General features: G+C 39.3%; 1 protein-coding gene and 1 pseudogene across 1 annotated transcript in view; one reads left to right on the forward strand and one right to left on the reverse strand.

Annotated features, from left to right (window-relative positions):
• The window catches only part of LOC114902669, a 2249-nt pseudogene extending 248 nt beyond the window's left edge, over positions 1–2001 (forward strand).
• Positions 1–13470, reverse strand: part of RNF150 (ring finger protein 150) — a 236658-nt gene that overhangs the window by 94482 nt on the left and 128706 nt on the right. The window lies entirely within an intron of this gene.

The raw sequence follows: 13470 nt of genomic DNA on the forward strand, positions 1-13470 counted from the left end.
CAATGAAAGAGAAGCTAAATGGTGACACGGAGGAAGGATGTAATAGACTTTCAGATGAATTTTCTAAATCTCATAAGTCAAGAAGAAAAGACCTGTCAAATGGAGATATTGATGAATATGAAAAAAAATCAAAGCAAGTGTCATCCTTAGATAGCTCTACTCATAAATCAAGTGATAATAAACTAGAAGAGACCCTAACACGTGAACAGAAAGAAGGAGCATTCTCCAATTTCCTTATTTCTGAAGAGACTATAAAGCTTCTGAAAGGTCAAGGGCTAACATATCTCTTTCCTATTCAAGTTAAGACTTTTGGTTCTGTATATGAAGGAAAAGATTTAATTGCTCAAGCGCTGACAGGAACAGGAAAGACATTCTCTTTTGCCATCCCCTTGATTGAAAGACTCCAAAGAAATCAAGAGACAATTAAAAAAAGCTGTTCACCAAAGGTACTTGTTTTGGCTCCTACAAGGGAACTGGCAAACCAAATAGCCAAAGACTTCAAATATATAAATAGGAAACTCAGTGTGGCGTGTTTTTATGGTGGAACATCATATCAAAGCCAAATCAATCATATTCAAAATGGTATTGACATCTTGGTTGGGACCCTGGTCGTATCAAAGATCATCTGCAGAGCGGCCGATTAGATCTTTCTAAACTGCGCCACGTTGTGCTGGATGAAGTGGATCAAATGTTAATTTAGGTTTTGCTGAACAAGTTGAAGATATTATCCACAGATCCTACAAAACTGATTCTGAAGACAATCCTCAGACTTTACTTTTTTCTGCAACTTGCCCACAGTGGGTATACAAAGTTGCAAAAAAATACATGAAGTCCAGATACGAACAGGTTGACCTTGTCGGGAAAATGACTCAAAAGGCTGCAACTACTGTGGAACATCTGACCATCCAGTGCCATTAATCTCAGAGGCCAGCAGTTACTGGAGATGTCCTTCAAGTCTACAGCGGGTCTAAAGGGAGGGCTATTATGTTCTGTGAGACCAAAAAGAATGTAACTGAAATGGCCATGAATCCACACATAAAAGAGAATGCCCAGTGTTTACATGGCAACATCACACAGTCACAAAGAGAAATTACACTGAAAGGCTTCAGAGAGGGTAGTTTTAAAGTTCTGGTGGCAACCAATGTGGCTGCCCGTGGTTTGGACATTCCTGAGGTTGACCTGGCGATTCAGAGTTCACCTCCACAGGATGTTGAGTCCTATATTCATCGCTCTGGACGCACAGGTAGAGCTGGCCAGACAGGGATTTGCATATGTTTTTATCAACCAAGAGAAAGGTATGTGGAACATAGGTCAATTAATATGTCAATTAAGATATGTGGAACAAAAAGCAGGAATTACTTTTAAACGTGTAGACGTTCCTTCTACAATGGATTTAGTTAAATCTAAAAGCATGGATGCCATCAGGTCTCTGGCTTCCATTTCTTACACTGCTGTTGATTTTTTCCGACCATCAGCCCAGAGACTGATGGAAGAAAAAGGGGCAGCGGATGCAGCATTAGCCCACATCTCTGGCGCACCAAGTTTTGAACCACGCTCTTTAATCACCTCTGATAAGGGGTTTGTGACCATGACTCTGGAAAGCCCAGAAGAAATACAGGATGTTAGCTGTGCTTGGAAAGAACTTAACAGAAAGCTGCGTAGTAGTGCTGTGTCCCAAACTACCAGAATGTGCCTCCTAAAAGGAAATATGGGCATTTGCTTGGATGTTCCCACACTGAGTCAGAAAGGTTACAGGAAGAGTGGCATGATTCAGACTGGATACTCTCAGTGCCAGCCAAGTTGCCTGAAACTGAAGGATATTATGATGGAAACACATCTTCTAATTCCAGACAGAGGAGTGGCCGGTCAAGTGGCCGGTGTGGCCGGCCAGGTAGACAGAGTCCACAGGGGAGTCGGTCAGGAAGTCGACAAGATGGTAGAAGATGAAGTGGGAACAGAAATCGATCAAGAAGCGGGGGCCACAAACGGAGTTTTGACTGAGATAGTTGATCTACCAGTGTGAGCTTGCCTATTTCTGCCTAATCATGTACATTATCCACCAAGAAATTAGGTCATCATAGTTAAGGTCTGTTTCCGCTATTTGCAAAGAAGTTGGTTGCATTTTTTTTCAAGTATTTCACAAGAATGGTTGTAAACAAATCTACTTATCCAGTTATACCTTTGAATAAAAAACCTCCTTTTATTGTCTCTTTAAAAAAAAACTGTATTTTATCACACATATAGAGTCATATAACTACTACCCACAATTAAAATATTGAAATATTCCATCACCATAAAGGAATTCCCTCTCCCTCTCTTTCCCCTCCTCTAACCCCTGATGTCTCCATCTCTTTAATTTTGTCTTTTCTAGAATGTTATATAAACGGAATCATACCTTTTGAGATTGGCTTTTTTTCACTTAGGATAATGTCCTTAACATCTATCTAGGTTGTAAGGTTGCATGTATGAGTAATTCATTCCCTCTCATTGTTGAGTAGTATTCTATGGTATGGAATATGGTGCATCAGAGTTTAACTGTTCACCCATTGATGGACATAAGGGTTATTTCCAGTTTGGGGCTATTAAAAAACTTCTATGAACATTAGTGTACAAGTTTTTGTAGGAATACAAGCTTTCCTTTTTCTGGGATGAAGGCCAAGAAGGAATACAATTGTTAGGTTGTATGATAACTGCATACTTGGTTTTAGAAAGAAATCGCCAAGCTGTTTTCCAGAGCGGCTGTATTATTTTCCATTCCCATCAGCAATATATGAGTGATCCAGTTCCTCAGCATCCTTGTCAGCATTTGGAATGCTCACTGTTTTTAATTTTAGCCATCATAATAGATATATAGTGATATTTCTTTGTGTCTTTTGTCCATTCTGGCAGACACATGGAAGAGTTTCTCAAGCTGATCTTCCAGCTCATGAATCTGTCTTTAGCTGTATCCATTCTGTATTTTACCTCATTTATTGTGTTCTTTAAAATTTAAACTACTGTATTTTTCATACCAAATGTTTCCCATTGGTTCTTCTTATTTTTTTTAACAACATTTAGCTCCTGCTGCATAGAATCTTCCCTTAATATTTGCGGTCCATCTTTTCAATCACTCTTTCTCAGCTGGTATCTACTCATTTTGTACCTTCTTTAATAGTGGTGATACTCCTCAGTTGTCTCGTGAGCTCATGTGTCCCTTGTGGAATCAGCTACTCTGCCTGGTCATGTTTTCTGGGGAATAACCAAGGCAGGGGCCCTAGTTTTGTTCTTCCAGAAGATTAAGGAGAAATATGAATCAGCTCAGATGGCCCCAAGCACCACAGAAGAGCCAGAGACTCCTCCCATTCAGGCAGGCCCTTCAATATCACGGATTGCTTAACCTACTGTCACCTGGCCCCATCCCCAACCTGAGGCGCTGCTGAAGTTTAGGCCTCCTAAGTCATGAGTTACCTCCCAGATCCTTATAGCTACGCTGCTCTGTCCATCATCTAGTCCAACCCAACTTCCTACCCATGTCCTGCTCCTCAAACCCTTCCTCTATGACTCTCGGAAATTTAAGTCTCGGAAATTTAAATCAAATTCTCTAGTAGCTTCCATCTCTTCTGGGAATGATGCTTTCACTCCCTTGATTCTCCACCTTTTTGCTTTGATTGAGCTGGCTGTCCTCTGAGGACACTACTTTCTCTGAACTGTGATCAAGGGGCAAGTCTTTTTTTTTTTACATTTTTATTAAACCCACATACCTCAGGGCCAGAAGATGGATGGGTGTCCATACTCCATCTTGCTACTTCCCAACCTTTACTCCTAACCTCATCCTATTCGCCTTCAAAAACCACTTATCTTTTGAGATTCTCTCCACCTGGATGGATAACTCTCTCTCCCCTCTCCTGGCCTCATCTGCCAACCTCCTGTTCATCTCTTTTATCACCCTCTTTAGCTCCCTTAGCTTCTAATAGTCATCCTCCTTGGACTGGAATTTTATTTTATTTTTTTCATGTACAGGGTTTTTATAATTGTGGCAAAATACACATAACATAAAATTTACCATCTTAACCATTTAAGTGTACAGTTCAGAGGCATTAAGTACATTCACATTGTCGTGCAACCACCATCCCCATCCATCTCCAGGATTCTTTTCATCTTGCAGAACTGAAGCTGTGTACCCATTATACAATATTCTCCCCTCCTCTGAGGCCCTGGCATCCATGATTCTACTTTCTGTCTCTATGAATCTGACTACTACAGATACCTCATATAACTAGAATCATAGAGCATTTGTCTTTTTGTGACTGGCTACCTTCATTTAACATGAAGTCCTCAAGGTTCATTCATGTCGCAGCATGTGTTAGATTTTCCTTCTGCTACATTAATGAATACTATTCCATTGTATGTACTTAACTATATTTTACTGATCTATTCACCCATCAATGGACACTTGGGTTGCTTCTACGTTTTGGCTACTGTGAATAATGCTGCTATGAACATGAGTGTACAAATATCTGTTCATGGACTGGAATTTTAGTATTCACAAGGATAATCCACCCAAAACTCCAGCCTGTTGGCTGTTTTTTCCCCTCTTCTCCATTGACCCTCCTTTTCCTCCAGTCCTTCTTAGACACACATTCCCACTGTCTTACTCTGGCCCTTGTCACTCCTAGAAATTGCACCACCTCTGATCTCAAAGATGTCACTTACTACCCATCAGCCCCCTCCTGGCTTCACTTCTGTCCTCACCCAGCCTAGATCACATGGTCCATAATAATAAGAACTCCTCTAAAAATACTGCTAGCTCCCTTGCTCTTCCATTTCTCCATAGAATGTGGCCTACAAAATTTTCTTTTCCTATGCCTCCACTTCATCATGGGAACACGGCTAAGAGAAAAATCTCACAAGTCAGCTGTTTTCACTTTGAATTTACGATCCCTTTCCTCGAATGATCCCCTTCCCCTCTCCTTCCCCTTCCCTAGCCCCTGATGTCCACTTATCTGTTCTCCATCTCTATAATTCTGTCATTTCTAGAATGTTATATAAATGGAATCATGCAGTATGCAATCCTTTGAGATTGGCCTTTGGCTTTTTTTCACTCAGCATAATGTAGAACACCTGTTCTACTCTGTTCTGGACCCGCTTTCCCTTTGTCCAAGTGGTGACCTCATATCTTTATATCTCTCCTCAAACCTCCTGTACACCCCTTCCCACCCACATTCTCTATTAGCTATCTTACTGCAGGAGTCACTGAGAAAAAATACCCATCAGAGGGAAATATCTTGTCTTATTATTAAATGAGGTAATTCTCAGTGAAGAACTTAGCACAGAGCCTGCCATATAAAAACCACAATACAGATGTTAAGTTTTATTGGTATTATTATTGTCTTACCACTGCCAGATGTATCCTGAAACCCATGTACTACTATACTTGTTGGGGATGGGAACGATGTTGTCTGGGACACAGTCTTAGTCTGGACAATAAAGATAGTTTTCAGGGGATAAAAACAAATTCACAGTAAGATGACTTCAGGAGTGTAGAAATTGATCATTCAGGAACCAAAGTGATAACCTTTAGTGCAAACCAACTGACATTTTTTCGCCAGAAGACCTCTAAGTTCAAAATATTAAAGGTTCATCTGAGTTGTTGGGTAAAAACTGGTCATCTGTGCTCCCTCAATGCTTTGCTTACAACTTGAAATATGTCAAACTCCAGGTGTTACTAAAGTGCACTTTATTTTTTTAAATGAAGCCAAAATCATAATTTATTACTTAATATATGTCAGCCATATGGACTAGGTACTTTTTCTTTTTTGAATGAAAGATTCTTTTTTATTATTATTTATTTTTAATGAATTTATTTATTTTATTTATTTTTGGCTGTGTTGGGTCTTCGTTGCTGTGCGCGGGCTTTCTCTAGTTGTGGCGAGCAGGGGCTACTCTTCATTGCAGTGTGTGGGCTTCTCATTGCGGTGGCTTCTCTTGCTGTGGAACACGGGCTCTAGGCAGGTGGGCTTCAGTAGTTGTAGCATGCGGGCTCAGTAGTTGTGGCTCACGGGCTCTAGAGCACAGCCTCAGTAGTTGTGGTGCATGGGACCTGTTGCTCCGTGGCATGTTCCTGAACCAGGGCTCAAACCCACGTCCCCTGCACTGGCAGGCGGATTCCTAACCACTGCACCACCAGGGAAGCCCCTGAATGAAAGATTCTTTAATTCTACAGTGCTTACAACTTTTGAAAGTTTCACACACGATTCCATATAATCCTATAATAATCTTTTTTCCCCCTACCCCTGTACTGCCCCTCCCCCTTCCCTCTCCCCATGCGTAGCCCTGCCGATGCAGGGGACACAGGTTCGTGCCCCGGTCCGGGAGGATCCCACATGCCATGAAGCGGCTGGGCCCGTGAGCCATGGCTGCTGAGCCTGCGCGTCCGGAGCCTGTGGTCTGCAAGGGGAGAGGCCACAACAGTGAGAGGCCCGCGTACCACAAAAAAATAAATAAATAATTTTTTTTAAAGGAGATGCTCACAATAGCTAACTTTATTTTCCTTGGAAAAGCTCTAGTAACTTAATTAACTCACTTATGTTGGTTCCTCAGCTATACTTGACATGATCAATGACTCAGGCTTTTAAAAAATTTTATATTTTTTCCTAATTTACAAGTGTGCAGAATTTTCTGTGAATTTGTGATAACTGTAAGGGGAGTGATAAATATAAAATAACGTATTTTATTTATAGTCTGACCTGTAAGCATTTCCTTAGAACATATTCAGTAAATCAGAATCATAAATAACTTACTTCTAGTTTTTGTAAGAATTCTGAACGGTTAAAAATGATACAGGGTCCAGGCTGACATAAGACAAATCACAAAATACTAAATTGGCTTTTACAATAATTCAGTTTTTATTGGAGCAAATAATCATGCTTACAGAACCTTCTGCTTACATATAAAATGTTTTAAGTTCTAATTTTAGTTTGTACAAAAACCAATATACATGTAAGTCTCATTAAGGAGCAGAATAATGGAATTGCAGGATAGGAGATTACAAGAGATTAAAACTCCCCAGCATTTTCTCTTCCTAGTAATCTAATAAATGAAATTAAATAGCAGATTCATTTACGATAACTTCTAGCTTGGTGACCCTGGAAGATTTACTAAATCTTTAAGCTTCAGGTTCATTATCTCCAAAACTCTAATAGTAAGTGTACCTAATCCAAAGGGTTGACTGAGGATTAAATGAGATAATGCATATAAAGAACCCAGAGCATAGTCAAGTAGTCAATAAATATTAATAGTTATTATATCATGTATTTCATCTATCAAATAATTATTTAAAACATTCCAGACAGTGTAAAACTTGCATTTAGACCAGAGGAGGTACGTAGGGGTGGGAAGGAGCACACCAACCTTGGCTTCCACTGGGGCCCAGAAACAAAGGATGAGCTTCTGGACAACCTAGAGCACCTGAATACTACAGGGACAGCTCGAAACAGCTTGGGGCCACAAGGCTCATGCTGAGCAAATTCCCGTTTCTACAACATGACCTCACGTTGGTCAATGAAAGGAAACTCTGTAGCATTTAAATCAAAAATTAATCTTCAAAGGAAAAGTGAACATAACTGGGTCAGCAATTAATGGTCCATCTCATGTTGCTCTCTTAAGGTAGTGAAAAATAAAAATTGGATAATTTTTAGTTTGAAACAGTCACATAATCAACGCAAACATGGATTTGTGTTTTGTTCTGCTTTGAACTACTGGGAAAAATCACATCAATTATTCCCCACTGGACTATTTTTAACATTGCATGGCCAGAACTTATAATTACAATTTAAAAACAATCATATTATCTTGGATCTAGTGAACTTTTAGATATTTATTTTATGTACCATTGCATAGAATAGAGAAATATATATGAATCATATCTTTTCATAGTTTTTCCTATTTGTTTGGTAGAAATGGCCCAGAATTCTCAATTCATTGCATAATTATTAAATGCCTCATTACTTTCCTTGATTCATCTCTAGTTTCTTTTTAGTATTCTCCAAAGTTGTTTTCAGTAATCTTTGAAAACTAGAAGTGAAAATTCCCTTTATTAAAAGTTCAGATTGGAAAATCCCTTTCTTAAGAGAAATTATTTGTTTTGGTTTCTAGAAGCTGGGAGCCCCCACATAGTTTTCCCTGTGGTAAGATGACATGGATTATGAATTCAACAAATAATTAAGGTCAGTTAAAAGACCAACTGTTAATATATTGAGAAAACATATCAAAAATGACAGAACTTGATGATATACCTTGGTGGATAGTAGTAAATGGCTTCTCAGAGCCCAGACTCCAAAATGGAAAACACTGCATATCCTTTGGCTGGACCCATAAATTCTAGCAACTGGCTGTGATAGACATTGGTATGAAATGCTTTTAGACTAACAGGTAAGTGAATCAAGTTTATAAGGCTCCTTGGTCTTTATGCCTCTATCAGTAGATCTCAGGACAGGGAGAAGTGGGTCCATTTTATCAGGATCTCAGGTCTAGGAATGGGAGAAGGTTGGAAAATTGAGTATGCATTTTGAAAAAGCTTCACAGATCTGAAATATACCTCTCTTGTCCTTTGTTCAATACATTCTACACTGTAAGTCAAGAAGTGTCTGCAGCAGGTGCTGTCCATTACCCACCCATACCCCCTAGCACATACCATTTTAGTATACACTGTCCTGAATTTCTATTGCCAGCACCTGGATTTCTTTGAGTAAATGGCTTTCCTTGACCACTAGACTCAGGACTGTGTGTGGGTAAGGAGGAATTACCACCACTGGAGAGCAGTCTTGAACTAGTGACTGAGGAAGCTGGTGCATAAATACCTCAGCTCCCTCCTCCCTGTGCTGGTAGAACTTTGTGGTACATTTCCCAGAGCTCCCCAGTGGGATTAAATTTCAGTGGCTCATGGTGGTAACTTGCTTAATAACACACACTTTATTGGCTTCTTTCCTTCCCTGCCACATTTCTCCATTGTTTCCTGGAATCACCTCTCAAATAAATGGCTTGTACTTGAATCCTTGCCTTAGGTCTGCTTCTGGGTAAACCCAAACTGTGCCAAAAGTACTACTCTTCTTCTTTCCCTTCTTTATAGTTCTCTGATATCCTAAATACTTGCTCTACTGGCTTACTTTAGTGACATATACTGCTTCATAAATATCACTCTTCAAGAGGTTTACACACAGAAAAAAAATCAAAAGCAAAAATATGAACTCTTCCCCTCTTCCCCACCTATTTTTTAACTAAAAAAAAAAAAATCATTTAGCAGAAGTAGCTCTTTCATACTTTCTCATGCCCACTTGTCCTCATATAGTTGTAGTCACATATAGCTACTGAAAACTACCATTCAAACCACCTATCTGAAGGGACAGTCAACCATCCTTCTCTCCCATCTCTACCCTTAAGGGAGAAGGATATTCTTTGGATATTGAGCATCCACTGAAATCACTGAACACATCAGTCATTCTATAACGCCTGCTGTCCAACATGGTAGCCACTAGCCACATGCTGTCCTTGAGTACTTGAAATGTAGCGAGTATGGCTGAGGTATTGAATTTTTAATGTTAGTTAATTTAAATTTTAATTTAAAACCATTACTCAGCTCAATTACTGGAAAACTTCTAAGTATGTCTGAGACAACTTGTGTAGGAGAATCTACTTTTTACAAGTGTAAGTTTTATAAAATCTAAATACAGATCAAGTATGTCTGATGAAAATGTAGCGTCCAAATTGAGATGTGCTGAAGTGTAGAGTACGCACTGGAATTTGAAGGCCAGCACGAAAAATATCATTAGAAATTATAAATATTTGACAATAATGAGATACTTTAACACTGATAAGATATTGAAATGATAACATTTGTGCTAATTGGGTTACATTAAATATATTAAATTTAATTTCTCCTGTTTCTCTTTCCTTTCTTTTTTTTTAAATGTGGCTACTAGAAATTTAAATTACATATGTGGCTCACATTATTTTTCTATTGGATAGAGCTGCTCAGTCACCTCACCTACAGCTTATATTTGCTAGCCTAGTGGGTAAAATCATGGCTATATAAAAAGATGAAGACAAAGAAATAACACTCTCTTTTCTTAAGGGGTTGACATTTCAAAAGGAATGTCACAAGTTCGATAGTAATACTGAAGCCAAACTTAAGAGCAAAATAAAAAGAAAAGGCATATAAAACTTCCTCATGGAAAGTAGCTGTTTTCTTACATGAATAGATTACTGATATTAAAGTTAATTACGGAAAGTGATTTAAGGAACAATGTAATCCTCTTTAAAAGCCTACAAAGCTTGCTCTGCCTGAACATTGAAGTAAGTGCTCTGCCGATGTCAGCTTTCTAGACTTGAATGGGATAAAATAATCAGGCAATAAGGTCCTCGAAGAGGTCTCATCATCCACCCTGACGTCATCTTCTCCTTCATTTTACAGATGAGGGAAATATGGACTAACCAGGTTAGGTGACTTTTTAAAGGTTAGAAATGATTTTGTAAATAAGTTCATTTGTACCCTTTTTTAGATTCCACATATGAGCGATATCATCTGTCTTTCTGACTTACTTCGCTCAGTATGACAATCTCCAGGTCCATCCATCTTGCTGCAAATGGCGTTATTTTGTTCTTTTTCATGGCTGAGTAATATTCCATCGTATATATATCCTACATCTTTAACCATTCTTCTGTTGCTGGACATTTAGGTTGCTTCCATGCCCTGGCTATTGTAAATAGTGGTGCAATGAACATTGGGGTGCATGTATCTTTTCGAATTATGGTTTTCTCTGAATATATGCATAGGAGTGGGATTGCTGGGTCATACTGTAGCTCTGTTTTTAGTTTTTTAAGGAACCTCCATACTGTTTTCCATAGTGGCTGTACCAATTTACATTCCCACCAACAGTGTAGGAGGGTTCCCTTTTCTCCACACCCTCTCAGAATTTATTGTTTGTAGATTTTTTGATGTTGGCCATTCTGACTGGTGTGAGGTGATGCCTCATTGTGGTTATCAGGGGATAAGTGGGGAAGGGATAAACTGGGAGATTGGGATTGACATATACACACTGCTACATATAAAACAGACAACTAATAAGAACCTACTGCATAGCACAGGAAATTCTACTCAATACTGTGTAATGACCTATATGGGAAAAGAATCTAGAAAAAGAGTGGATATATGTATAACTGATTCACTTTGCTGTACACCTGAAACTAACACAACGTTGTAAATCAACTAGACTCCAATAAAAATTTAAAAAAAGAAATGATTTTGTTCTTTCTCAAAGGAGACGAAAAACATTCATTCTCAAATATAATTTATGTTCCTATTAGTAAAATGCTTTGTGTCATTGCAAAGCTCATACATTTAAACTGGTGGTTCTCAGATGGACCAACTCTACTTGATGTTTCCTTCCATATTTCCAAATACGTTTATACTAACATTTCTTGGATTATTAATTTTGAACATTTTCTATTGACATCCTGTCATTGTAGATGACTTCTCATATTCACTCTACCATCCCTACATCACCACCTAAGCCCTCATTGGATGAATCAATAATATTCAATGCAAATACTGTTCACTGTAGAGCCAGGTAGTATATTACAATTACACACCTTTTCTTCATTTTTCCTGAAGTTCATAATTGCATCATTCTTCCATTTGCCTGTTTTTCCATATTTCCATTGTTCCCTCCACCCCCAATGCTACTATCTCTGCACGTGCTTACAAATAACATTTCCTATAATCCTCGAACACATTAGTTCCACTTGTCTTTTATATGGGAACAATTCCCTCATGGAACCCTCTGTCCTCCTGTTCCAACATGACCTGAATTCTTTGAAGCTCAATATACAGCAATTAGTAGGGGCTTATCTTACACGGCAACCTAATAATGGAAAAATTTTACTTGACTTTTCACTTTTAAAGTCAACTGTAAAGCTGTCTCTGATTTGTATTTTGCAGACATATATTAAATAACAGCAAAACAGTACCACCGCCATCACAAACAACCCAGCACCCCCCACACTGAAAACGCTGATTGGTAGTTCTCAGGAATACGTACAATGGAAAAGACAGCCCTTATTTTAAGCATTTTGGTTGCCCCTCCAGCAAAGGCTATCACAAGCCATAGAGGTTTAACCCCATTGCTGCCCAGACCCTGGCTGCTTCCAAAGTGGCCCTAAGGTCTGGCGCGCACAGGTGCTGGTGTCAGCGAGGTTTCCAGGGTTACTAAGTATGTATCACATCGCTTTTGGAAAATAGCATCAAGAGGCTTTTAAGCTAAGGTAATGTGGATCCAGTTGGAATTTCAAGACAGGCTTCATTATCGTGGTGGTTGGTGGTGGCATCTGGTTCCTGATTACCTAATCTCATCCACAGAAAGTCCACGGAGGAGATTCCTGATGTGGGCAGAGCTATGGAGAACTCTTGTGGAACCACAGAGCTCTACTTCAGGGAGCCACCCAGAGACCACCTGCCAAGTCCAAACTCCGTATTTTGCAAAAGAGAAAAGTGAGGCCTAGGAAGCTTACCCAAGACAAAAAGGAAGCCGGTGGCAGCTTCTAAGTAGGCTTTAAAAACATTCAGAAAGATGAAAGTAACAGATAAATTATGATCTTACAGATGGATGTTGTCACTTTGTATAAGCTAAGCTTCCTGGAAGAAGCAAAATCATTTAAATATTCATATCAATAATTCTAACTCTTGGGGCTTCCCTGGTGGTGCAGTGGTTGAGAATCTGCCTGCTAGTGCAGGGGACACGGGTTCGAGCCCTGGTCTGGGAGGATCCCACATGCCGCGGAGCGGTTGGGCCCGTTAGCCACAACTGCTGAGCCTGCGCGTCTGGAGCCTGTGCTCCGCGGCAGGAGAGGCCGCGATGGTGAGAGGCCCGTGCACCGCGATGAAGAGTGGCCCCCACTTACCACAACTAGAGAAAGCCCTCGCGCAGAAAAGAAGACCCAACACAGCAAAAATAAATAAATAAATAAAAATAATAAACTCCTACCCCCAACATCTTAAAAAAAAAAATTCTAACTCTTGGGCATTTACCCTGTAATATTAACAACTAACTGTGTAAACTGAAGCATCGAATCACAATCTTTCTATCTTCTTGTTGTTTTTTTTCTAAACCACATGAAACACAAATCTTGAGGACTTATTAATTATTTATCATCTGGCTTTGGAGGCAATAGCAGAAGCAAGTTATAGGTGAGTGCTGACAGACTGATTCTGGAAAGACCCAGCCAGTCATAGGTTACCAACCAGAGAAATTAAGAGCCTTTCACTTCTTGTTCAGAGAGAGCTTTGCCAAAATCCTTAGACACGGGAGCAAATTCACTGACTTACTTGTACAAAGAGACAGTGGCCAGTAACCAAAAGAGAAAAAAAAAAAAAAAAATCAAGAACAAATGAACAAAATGAAAAAGAATTGTTTTTCCTTTCTTTTGGATCTGTTTTTA

This window comes from Monodon monoceros, unplaced genomic scaffold (assembly GCF_005190385.1).
Source record: "Monodon monoceros isolate NGI ecotype Baffin Bay Population unplaced genomic scaffold, NGI_Narwhal_1 Super_Scaffold_20, whole genome shotgun sequence".
Lineage (NCBI taxonomy): Eukaryota > Metazoa > Chordata > Mammalia > Artiodactyla > Monodontidae > Monodon > Monodon monoceros.